Consider the following 10,581-nt stretch of genomic DNA (forward strand, 5'->3'; position numbering starts at 1 on the left):
ATCTTTTCAAACGGTGTCGCCGGCCGCCGTTCTCGAGTTGATACTGCTTTTGTTAACACGTTTACAGTGGTCAATTTTCATGAATCGCTTTGAAATTTTGGGAAAGGTTACTTTAACTATTTAATAAGACGCTGTCAAAATTTCAGCTCTTAATATTCATAACTCTAGCAACAGTAATTAAAAAAATATTATCTCGGCTCTAAGCAAGCTAGGACAATGTTATTTTTTGTAAATTAAAAAAAAAATAGCACCTTTCAAATGCATTTTATCCCATTTTGATAGCGTTAATATTCTAAAAGTTGTTTAATTGTTAATTAGTCTTATTTTTTACACGTTTATTTGAGGCACTTAATTGCATTGCACACATTTCGCAATACCAATATATAATACTGCAACAAAACTTTGGTTCAAGTTCGTGCATGGTCTCAAAAATGTAGAAATTAAATTTTAGTGGAGCGCGTTTTGGATAAACAATTAACATTACTGGAAACGTTGTTAATATTTTTTGATGAAATTTGATACGTTTTTTATCGTCATAAAAGCTATATTTTCCTACAATTTCAAATGCTTGAGTTAGTTTTTAAGAAAGTTTATAAACAATTTAAGAAATGGCCATTTTTTATGGTTTTTTTTACTTTACAACCAAACTAATTGATGGATCTTAATGAATCAAATTTATTATTGTAGACTTAATACCTACAACTTTTATTCGAAACTTTTTTTGATTCCGTTTAGTTTATGAGGCGCAAGCAAAAAACTACTTTTTCCTCACTTCAATCCGTAATTTTGCAATAACCTCCAGCTTTTTGCGAGTGGCAAACGTACCTATTTTAATCTACGCATATTAATTGTGCTTTACGCAGTCAAACCTGAGTCACCAATTTATTATGTATCAATAATTTCTTGCTGATATTCCGCTAACGATTTTAGGTATCTTTCCAGCAAACAAGTTACGTTAAATAATGTTTCAATTATGTTTTTTTGACGATAGAAACAAAGAATTTATTATCATAAATTCTTTGTTTCTATCGTCAAAAAAACATAATTGAAATCGTCAAAAAACATTATTTATCAATAAAATTTACAATAGATATTACAAGATATTCAGTGTTTCCTGGCTTATGTAGATTTTTTATTATTCGAATACAGCTGTTTCTTACTTTTGTAGTCTTTAAATTTAATACAGTAAAATTTAATCTGTCTGTACTGCCTGCTTGCTTGCCTGACTGACTGTCTATCCGTTTAATATGTAATTTGATTGAAAACTAAAATATATTTGTATAATGTATATGTACATACCTGTTTACATATGCTTTTCTCTATGGGGAAAGTCTATGGCAACTTGGAGGCAATGTCTTGCGATCATAGTTCACCATAATTGTTACAGCACTTATAACGATATAATTTACACAACGTACACAACGTACACAACGTACACAACAAAATTAACAAAACTTCCGTGCAGAGGACGGTTACTTCGTGTCACGTCTTGTCACGATCGTCTGTTTGGCGCGGCGCGCAGCGCTTCGATACGTTATCCTTCTTGCTCTACTATCGTCAGTTCGGATTCTTTCGATCGCGTTCGCGTGGCGCCGGGCAGTGCTGTATCTCTTCATGTGTATGTGTGTGTGCGCGTGCACCGTCGCGCATCATACAGCGCGATAACTCATACTACGACATTCTGTATATATAGTATGCATTTGTCATATTATATTATATTCGCAATAATTTGAGTGTATCTCTGTGCATGTAGATCTATGATATTGTTAAAATTTGAAGTGTTTATTAAAATTTAAAACATTTATTCCAAAATTTATAAAACATTATCTTTTTACATTTTTATCCCAATTTTTTTATATCGTTTTGTATATCGTATTTTTTTATATAATTAACAGTTATTTCAAGAGATTAAAGATTGTCAGATACCTTTCTATAATAAATTGTCGTATTATAAGTCATAAAAAGAATGCGTATATATTTATAATCACAATGTTTTTGTAATAATTCCTATAAATTCTCCACAAAAGTTTTTAGATTATTATACATTTTTTCCGTTTTTATATTTCCATCTTATCGCTTTGTTATATCGCATTTTTCAACCATTAAAAAATGTTTTTTTATCAAGTGCACTCCTACTGCGTTTTCGAGAAAATCAAAGTTAAAATTAATTACAGCGCTTTATGAATCAGTTCTGGAAAATATTTCATCGATGATCACGTGTCATATCTATAGTGTGCCTAATTCGTATTCACGAGATCGCCTGTTCAAGTCTCGATGAGTGATTTTTTTTTTGTTTTCAAATAACATGGGTTTATACTTTTTGACGTCTATTAAGCTGGCACAGCCACTTTAGCACAATCAAATAAAACTTACACAGAAATTTAGTGCTCTTTAATTGCTAATTTGTTACTCAAGTCTCAATTTTTTTGCTCCAGCTGTTTGGGAGAAAATGGTGGCTGTGTTAATTCAAGATTAAAGTTAGCACAGCCACAGAAAAAAAAATTTTTTTTTAATTAAAAAAACGGTAGTTTTTTATAGAACTAATTTTTTGCTAATTATTTACCCTAATGCCAATTTATTTGTTCTATTTTTAAACTCCAAAAACCACCCCTAAAGTTACTCCCTAGTAAAAAAACATTCTAAAAATTAAATACCAAGATTTTTCAATTAATGACGCTTCTAAGATTTTGTTGCTCACCGTTTATAATAAATTTAATTTTGTTGCTCCAGCCTTAACCCTTAAAAATCACCCCTACTCACTGTACATTAGCACAATACTTAAAAATGGTAAATTAATGAGACGTATCGATGAACAGCGTTTCTTAGAATTTATTTCTTGCGAAATACACCAAATAAAAATTTATTGCTAATTGTTTATTGCAAAATTCCGTGGCTGTGCTAGACTCGACTCAAGAGTAAAGTACCCTTAAAAAATTTGTTACCCAACGGATTTCTTCTCCAAAGTGTTTCTAGATTTTGTTGCTCACGAAATACACCGAATAAAAATTTATTGCTAATTGTTTATTGCAAAATTCTGTGGCTGTGCTAGATTCGATTGAAGAGTAAAGTACCCTTAAAAAATTTGTTACTCAGCGGATTTCTTCTCCAAAGTGTTTCTAGATTTTGTTGCTCACGAAATACACCGAACAAAAATTTATTGCTAATTGTTTATTGCAAAATTCCGTGGTTGTGCTAGACCCGACTCAAGAGTAAAGTACCCTTAAAAAATTTGTTACCCAACGGATTTCTTCTCCAAAGTGTTTCTAGATTTTGTTGCTCGCGAAATACACCGAATAAAAATTTATTGCTAATTGTTTATTGCAAAATTCCGTGGTTGTGCTAAACCCGACTCAAGAGTAAAGTACCCTTAAAAAATTTGTTACCCAACGGATTTCTTCTCCAAAGTGTTTCTAGATTTTGTTGTTTGCGTAATATACCGAATAAAAATTTATTGTTAATTGTTTATTGCAAAATTCTGTGGCTGTGCTAGATTCGATTGAAGAGTAAAGTACCCTTAAAAAATTTGTTACTCAGCGGATTTTTTCTCCAAAGTGTTTCTAGATTTTGTTGCTCGCGAAATACACCGAACAAAAATTTATTGCTAATTGTTTATTGTAAAATTCCGTGGTTGTGCTAGACTCGACTCAAGAGTAAAGTACTCTTAAAAAATGTATTACTCAGCGGATTTCTTCTTCTCAGTGTTTTACAATTTTATTGCTCGTGAAATGTGTTGGTTAATAATTTGTTGCTAATTGTTTATTGTAAAATTTCGTGGCTGTGCTAGATTTGTCTCATAGACTAAGTACCTTAAAAACATTTATTTGTTCCATCTTTAGCTTTTTGAGAATCACCTCCATCTATTTTATATTAGCACAACGCTTTAAAATTTTAAATTAATGAGATATTTTGGCATTTACATGTTTCCAATTTTGTCGATTTTTTATTATACGATGTTTTAACTATGTGATAACAAGACTATGTTTATAAAGTTAATTGTGTAAAATAAGTTATTATAAAGTAAATTGCAAATTTGTTTCTAATTTTAAATTAATAATTTGTGACCGATGTTTTGAATAAATAGGGTTAATAAGATTAAATTTTCATTAAATGAAATTTTCTGTTAAATTATTAAAAAAATTTTTAAGACCCGCAAGATCCATTAGAAAAATCAAGTTTTGTTTTGTTATTTTATTATAAGATACATATAATTAAATAACTGTATAATTATATATAATGTACAATTAATATACAATAATGTAATAAATAATTTACAAATTTCTAATCGTCTGTAAATATGGTTATAAGAGTGAGCGGAGAGTAACGCGTAACGTGATAATTACATGAGAATGAGCGAGAAAGTATTGAAAGCGAGCGAGACGACAACAGAGCCTAAAGAGCGAGCGAAATAGTAATAGAAACGAGCGAGATAAGAATAACAGCACAAGAAGAAGGCTCGAAGCTCGAGCGACTCGAGGCCGTACAGCTTGGAAGAGGGAGAGAGAGCTGTCTGCACTCTTCCGCTTCCCGAAGCTTGGACGAAACGTGACGAAGCTGGCCGAGCGCCGGCAGCACACGTACACGCTCCTTCCGTGTGTGCGTTACCACCACTACGGCTTTGCGTCACACCGATTAGGTGGCAGAGCATCAAAAGTGGCAGCGCTGGCGGGCGGAATCTCGCCAGTATCCAAGTGTCCCGCGTGGCCAATGTGTGAGCGTACACACATACGTGTATGTTGCTAGCTTGCCAATTTCTGCAGTGGAGGGGATAATTCCTCTGTGTCTTGTACGTTGTAAGCAGACGATCGGCACGTGGGCACGATCGAGCTTTTGTGCACGAGTCAGCACAAGTATCGGATTGTCAGAAGTGTGTTGTGGTGGTGGCGGTATCAAGAGAAGAAAAAGCAGAGTGATGGAGAAGACAGAAAGGACGACGCTGAAGAGAACGAGAAAAAGTAAGTTTCTTATATAATTATATTTCTTATATTCTTGTGCCGGTGCTCGAGTTGTACTCGAGCGAGTCGAATCGAAATACCGCCGAGACGTCGATCGCGTTGCCGGTGGCCAGTACCGATGAGATAACATTACGAGACGACTTTCGCGTGATGAGAAATTCAGCTATTACACCGCATCCGTGTTATAGCCGAATTTTTCATGACGGAAAAGTCGCCTCGCGATATTATCTTACCGGTAGTTCGGTCCACCTTGCTGCAAATACGTATTGCAGATATACGTAAACATCAAAGCGTTTGATAATAGAGTTTTTGCAATACCGTTTTTTCAGATACGGTAAATGCACGTGATCGAGTCAAAAGATGAATTCAATTTCGTCTTTCATTACTTTAGCGATTATCACGTTGACTGTAATCTGAAAAGACGGTATTGCAAAAAACTCGTCCAGACGTTCGTGCAAGTTCTCAGCTCGCACGTGTTCAGCGCGGCGCCATACGTAAACACACGTACGCGCACGTACACAACTCGCATGTAGCGGTGTTCAGCGCGCGAACCGAGAACTTTCCCGAACGTCCAGCCCCTACTAATTCACAGTTTTTCGATGGGTACGATCGTAACGTAGGTTGATTATGACCAGTCACAGAACTTTTTTTAAATATATTAAAAGGAAGATTAAATATACCTATATATTTTTTTAACTATTATTTAAACTTTTTTTTTATCGACTTGATCTAAGAGTATATTTCAACTGTTATTGATTATTTAATTAATAACTGTTGAACATAGCAAAAAACGATTCTTTCCAAATTTTTCGAGAATCACGTTATTGTAATGACAAAATAATTTAGCAAGTACTTGCGACAAGACGTGATTTCCCTTAATTGTTATTAGTTTTTCATTAATATTTCCTTCTCTAATGATTCACAGCAAAGAGCGATTCTCTTTTAATTTGTAGAGCATTATCTTCTTGTAATAACAAAATAATTTAGCAAGTACTTGTGACATGATTCCCCTTAATTGTTATTAATTTTTTATTAACATTTTTTTCTGATGGTTTACAGCAAAGAGCATTTCTCTTTAAATTTTTGGAGAATTACGTTTTTGTATAAACAATTTAGCAAGGATTTGCGACAAGCCGCGGCTTCTCTTTATTGTTATTAATATTTCATTTTTTTTCTTTCGCGGCATACAGCAAAAATTGATTCTCTTTGCTATGGACCGTTATTGCGAGAACGTGATTCCCCAAAATTTGGAGAGAATCGCTCTTTGCTGTGGACCATTGACGGAAATGTTAATGAAAAATTAATAAGAATTAAGGGAAACCGCGTCTTGTCGCAAGTACTTGCGAAATTTTTTTGTTATTACAAGAAGATGATGCTCTAAAAATTTGGAGAGAAATGCTCTTTAGCTGTAAACCATCAAAAAAAAAGTTAATAAAAAATTAATAACAATTAATAGAAACCGTGTCTTGTCGCGAATACTTGCTACATTGTTTTGTCATTACAATAACGTGATTCTCTTTGGAGAGAATCGTTCTTTGTTATGTTCTAAAATTATTAATTGAATAATCAATAATAGTTGAAATATACTTATATCAGGTCCATGAAAAAACAGTTTAAATAATGTTAAAAAAATATGTATAATTAATTTTCCTTTTAAGGGGATCCTAAAGTCGTCTGTTTTACCGACAATTTTTACCAATGCCTTTCTTTTTATTGCATTTGCAGAATTAAAAATCCTTCTCCACAATTAAAGTATAGATGATAACAGTGTACGGACGTAACGATTTTATACGAAAAATCAAAAAAAATTTTTTAATTGTAGGCGTCTGACGTGGACTCGTAACCAAATGTGCTTGATATAAAAGTTGTGCACTTTGTAAGTATAAATCAAGTCAGGTCCGAACAAGAGTGAACATTAAGGAACAATACTATGCTTTCAGATTGAGCGTAGGCGTCTTAATAAAAAAGATAGGCATTGGTAAACATTTCCTGTCTCAAAATTTTTTAGATCTGCATGAAATGGCATATATATAGCGGTAGATTAGTTGACGGATGTTCAGACAGACGGCGCTACTTTAGTCCAGCACTTCCTCGCTTCTCCTTGCCAACGAAACTTACCCGCGCATTTACACCACACACACACACACACACACACACACACACACACACACACACACGCGCGCGCGCGCGCGCGCGCGCGCGCGCGCGCGCGCGCAAAGCAGGCGTTTGTGCGCTAGCAAGAATGAGTTGTATATAGAGGAAAAATGAGAGAGAGAAAGAGAGAGAGAGAGAGAGAGAGAGAGAGAGAGAGAGAGAGAGACATGCATTGTACGTGCAAGCGCGCGCGTGCGAAATTTTCTTACACGAAATGTTTACCAATGTCTATCTTTTTTATTGAGACGCCTACGCTCAATCTGATAGTGTAGTATTGTTTCTCAATGTTCACTCGTGTATGGACATAGCTTGATTTATACGTACAAGATGCAACATTTTTATTTCATGCATATTTTGTTACGAATCAACGCCAGAAATTTTCATAAAGTCTTGGCGATATATATACCGCGTCTGTAAGATTCATTTCAAGAAGGCTCTTTGGCGGAGGGCAATGGGCGATTGCCTACCGATCTGTCGAGCCGGGTTCAATTCCCGTAGTATTTTTGTTCTTTTTTTGTAATTACAATCTATAAAAATTTTTTTTATTCACGTAAGAGAGAGAGAGAGAGAGAGAGAGAGAGAGAGAGAGAGAGAGGAAGGGGAGAAGGAGAAAGAGATAGGAGATCATTATAAGAATCAATTTTAGAATATCAATTATAGAATATCTTTATTTTTACATATATATCTGTACATATATATATATACATTACATATATACGGTAGTTACTACTACCGTTGTTTTTACATACACGTTTTACATATATGGATTACGGTAGTAGTAACTACCGTATCCGTACATGTACGAGGATGGTGTCGGCGGCAGCGGCGGCGGCGGCAGCAGCTGAGCTGGAGGTGGAGGTGGTGGATACGTTGCATATCCATATGCATTTTGATAGGGATACATATATCCTCCCTGATACATTTTTTTCCGTTCCTTTTGTAGTGCCCGCCGCACTAAGTTATTGACTTGCTGCAAAAAAAAGATGTCAAATATATAAAAATTATGTGCGTACAGATTAAATAAACATTTTTTAATTAATTTATAGATTATAACTTATAATTTATTATAATATATTATAATTTAACTATATTATAGTTTATAAATTACTTACGTTTTTATGCAACAATCCTCCTCTTCCTCTCCCTCCTCTTCCTCCTCTTCCTCCTCTTCCTCCTCTTCCTCCTCTTCCGCCTCTTCCGCCTCTTCCTTCTCCTCGTCTTCCTCCTTCTATTTCTTCCTCATAATCTTCATATGTAAAATCTTCGTTTTTGATTTCTTGTAAAGGTGCTCTTGGCTGCGGCAAGGGCACCGCCGTTGACTGCGGCAAGGGCGCCGTTGACTGCAGCAAGGGCGCCGTTGACTGCAGCAAGGGCGCCGTCGACTGCGGCAAGGGCGCCGTCGGCTGCGGCAAGAACGCCGCCGTCGACTGCGGCAAGGGCGCCGTCGGCTGCGGCGAGGACGCCGCCGTCGACTGCGGCAAGGGTGCCGTCGGCTGTCCGTCGATCTGCAGAACGCCTTCACTTCTTGCTGTAACACGAAAGAAAAGATTATTAGTCTATAAATAATTTTACACACATACACATTAAAATGACCGCGTGGTTCATCTTTGCGGATATCCGACATCGGCTCGATTGTTCCAACTTCTTAGTAAACTTACCCATCAGGTAAATATATTTTGTCTTTATTTATTTAAGAAAAGAAATAAAGATAGACACATTCTTACCTGGTAGATAAGTTTACCTAGAAGTTGGAACAATCGAGTCGGATATCCGCAAAGATAAACCACGCGGTCATTTTATATACTAGCAAACTCGATGGGTTATTAAATCTGTATCAACACGTGCGTGCGTGCGTGCGTGTGTGTGTGTGTGTGTGTGTGTGTGTGTGTGTGTGTGTGTGTGTGTGTGTGTGTGTGTGTGTGTGTGTGTGTGTGCTATATGTAATATATGTATTATAAAGTACTTACATTTACGTGGCATTTTCTGTCTTGTCACGCTCGTCACCTTCACCTCGCGAGACATCTTGACCGAAAAACAATGACTACGCGACACTTAGATCAAGGATCGCAAATTCCAGCCCCGGTAGCATACGGCGTATGAAGAGGGGATAAAGAACTAAGGGCAAGAACCAATCATGCCCTATCGTGTGCCGAAGACGGTTCCGGCAGACCAGCGCGATTTCTGTCGCGCGCGGTGTCCAATGAGCGACCGCCTTTTCGCTCATATCTGTACACCCATTGGATATCGCGCGTTGCGCGCGACAGAAATCGCGCTGGTCTGCCGGAACCGTCTTCGGCACACGATACGTATCGTGTGCTGTATTACAAGGGCTCCCGCACAGACTTTTGCATAACGCATAACATAAATGCATAAGAAATTCGATTGGTTGAATTTCTTATGCACTTTGCTTATGGACCAATAATTACAGCGGCTCTAATAATTACAAGAACATAAAATCACATTGTCTAGACGTAGTAGCGACGCGGTTACACTAATAGAAAAATGTGTTGTATTTGTAATTATAGGCAATTTTTGGCGATTGTTTGGTATATGTAGCAAAGCGTACCATACTGTACCAGAACCCATGAGATATAAGTAAACTTTTATCTTATTGGTTCTGGTACAGTTTGGTACATGTACCAAACGATCACCAAAAATCTCTTTATAATCGCATAGTAAAATAATTATAGCAAGAAATATTTTTATTATTATTAACTGTCTTAAAGTTGCTTAATTTTTAGTACACAATTTTTTCGTAGCTGACATCACTAAGTGTAGTTATTATTTTAACATTATTTTCATAATTACTAAAAAAAATATTTTTAACTAATTATTTTACAATGCAATTATTGTACAAATATAGCATATTTTTTCTATCAATGTTGGTTTATGCTTACTATCGCGCAGGTCCGATTCTTTTTATAATGTCATATTTAAAAAATTCAAATAAGAAAAGGGAAAATATAAAGAAGATAATATACAACAAAATAATATAATTTTACATTTATTTAATAAATATTTAGTTTTTCTATATTGTGTAATTATATAATTATATAATTATATAAATTATACATATAAATATTAAAATATTTTTTTAGATACATTGTTTGAAATAAAAATTTTGCTTCAAATAAGAAAAATTCAAAAAATTCTGTTAGGTAAAACGGTTAAAAAAAAATTAATTTAATGCATTTCTCATTACTCTTCGAAAGTTTGCTATCAAATTTTATATATAGAGGCTTCTCTGATAAAAATTTTCAATAAGACTAAATGTAATTTTTTTCTTTAAAAAAAATTAAAATTTGTGGTTTTTGTACCGCAAGTTTTGACTTTTTGTTCTTAAAATCATTTTTTTCAAACAATTATTAAAATTTTTTAAAATGTACACTAAAAATAAATTTTTTTAAAAGATATTTTGTTAAATTTAATTTTTTAAATTTAAGAATGTATTCTATACAGGATGTCCCAAAATATG

Source organism: Monomorium pharaonis, chromosome 1 (assembly GCF_013373865.1).
Source record: "Monomorium pharaonis isolate MP-MQ-018 chromosome 1, ASM1337386v2, whole genome shotgun sequence".
NCBI classification, from domain to species: domain Eukaryota; kingdom Metazoa; phylum Arthropoda; class Insecta; order Hymenoptera; family Formicidae; genus Monomorium; species Monomorium pharaonis.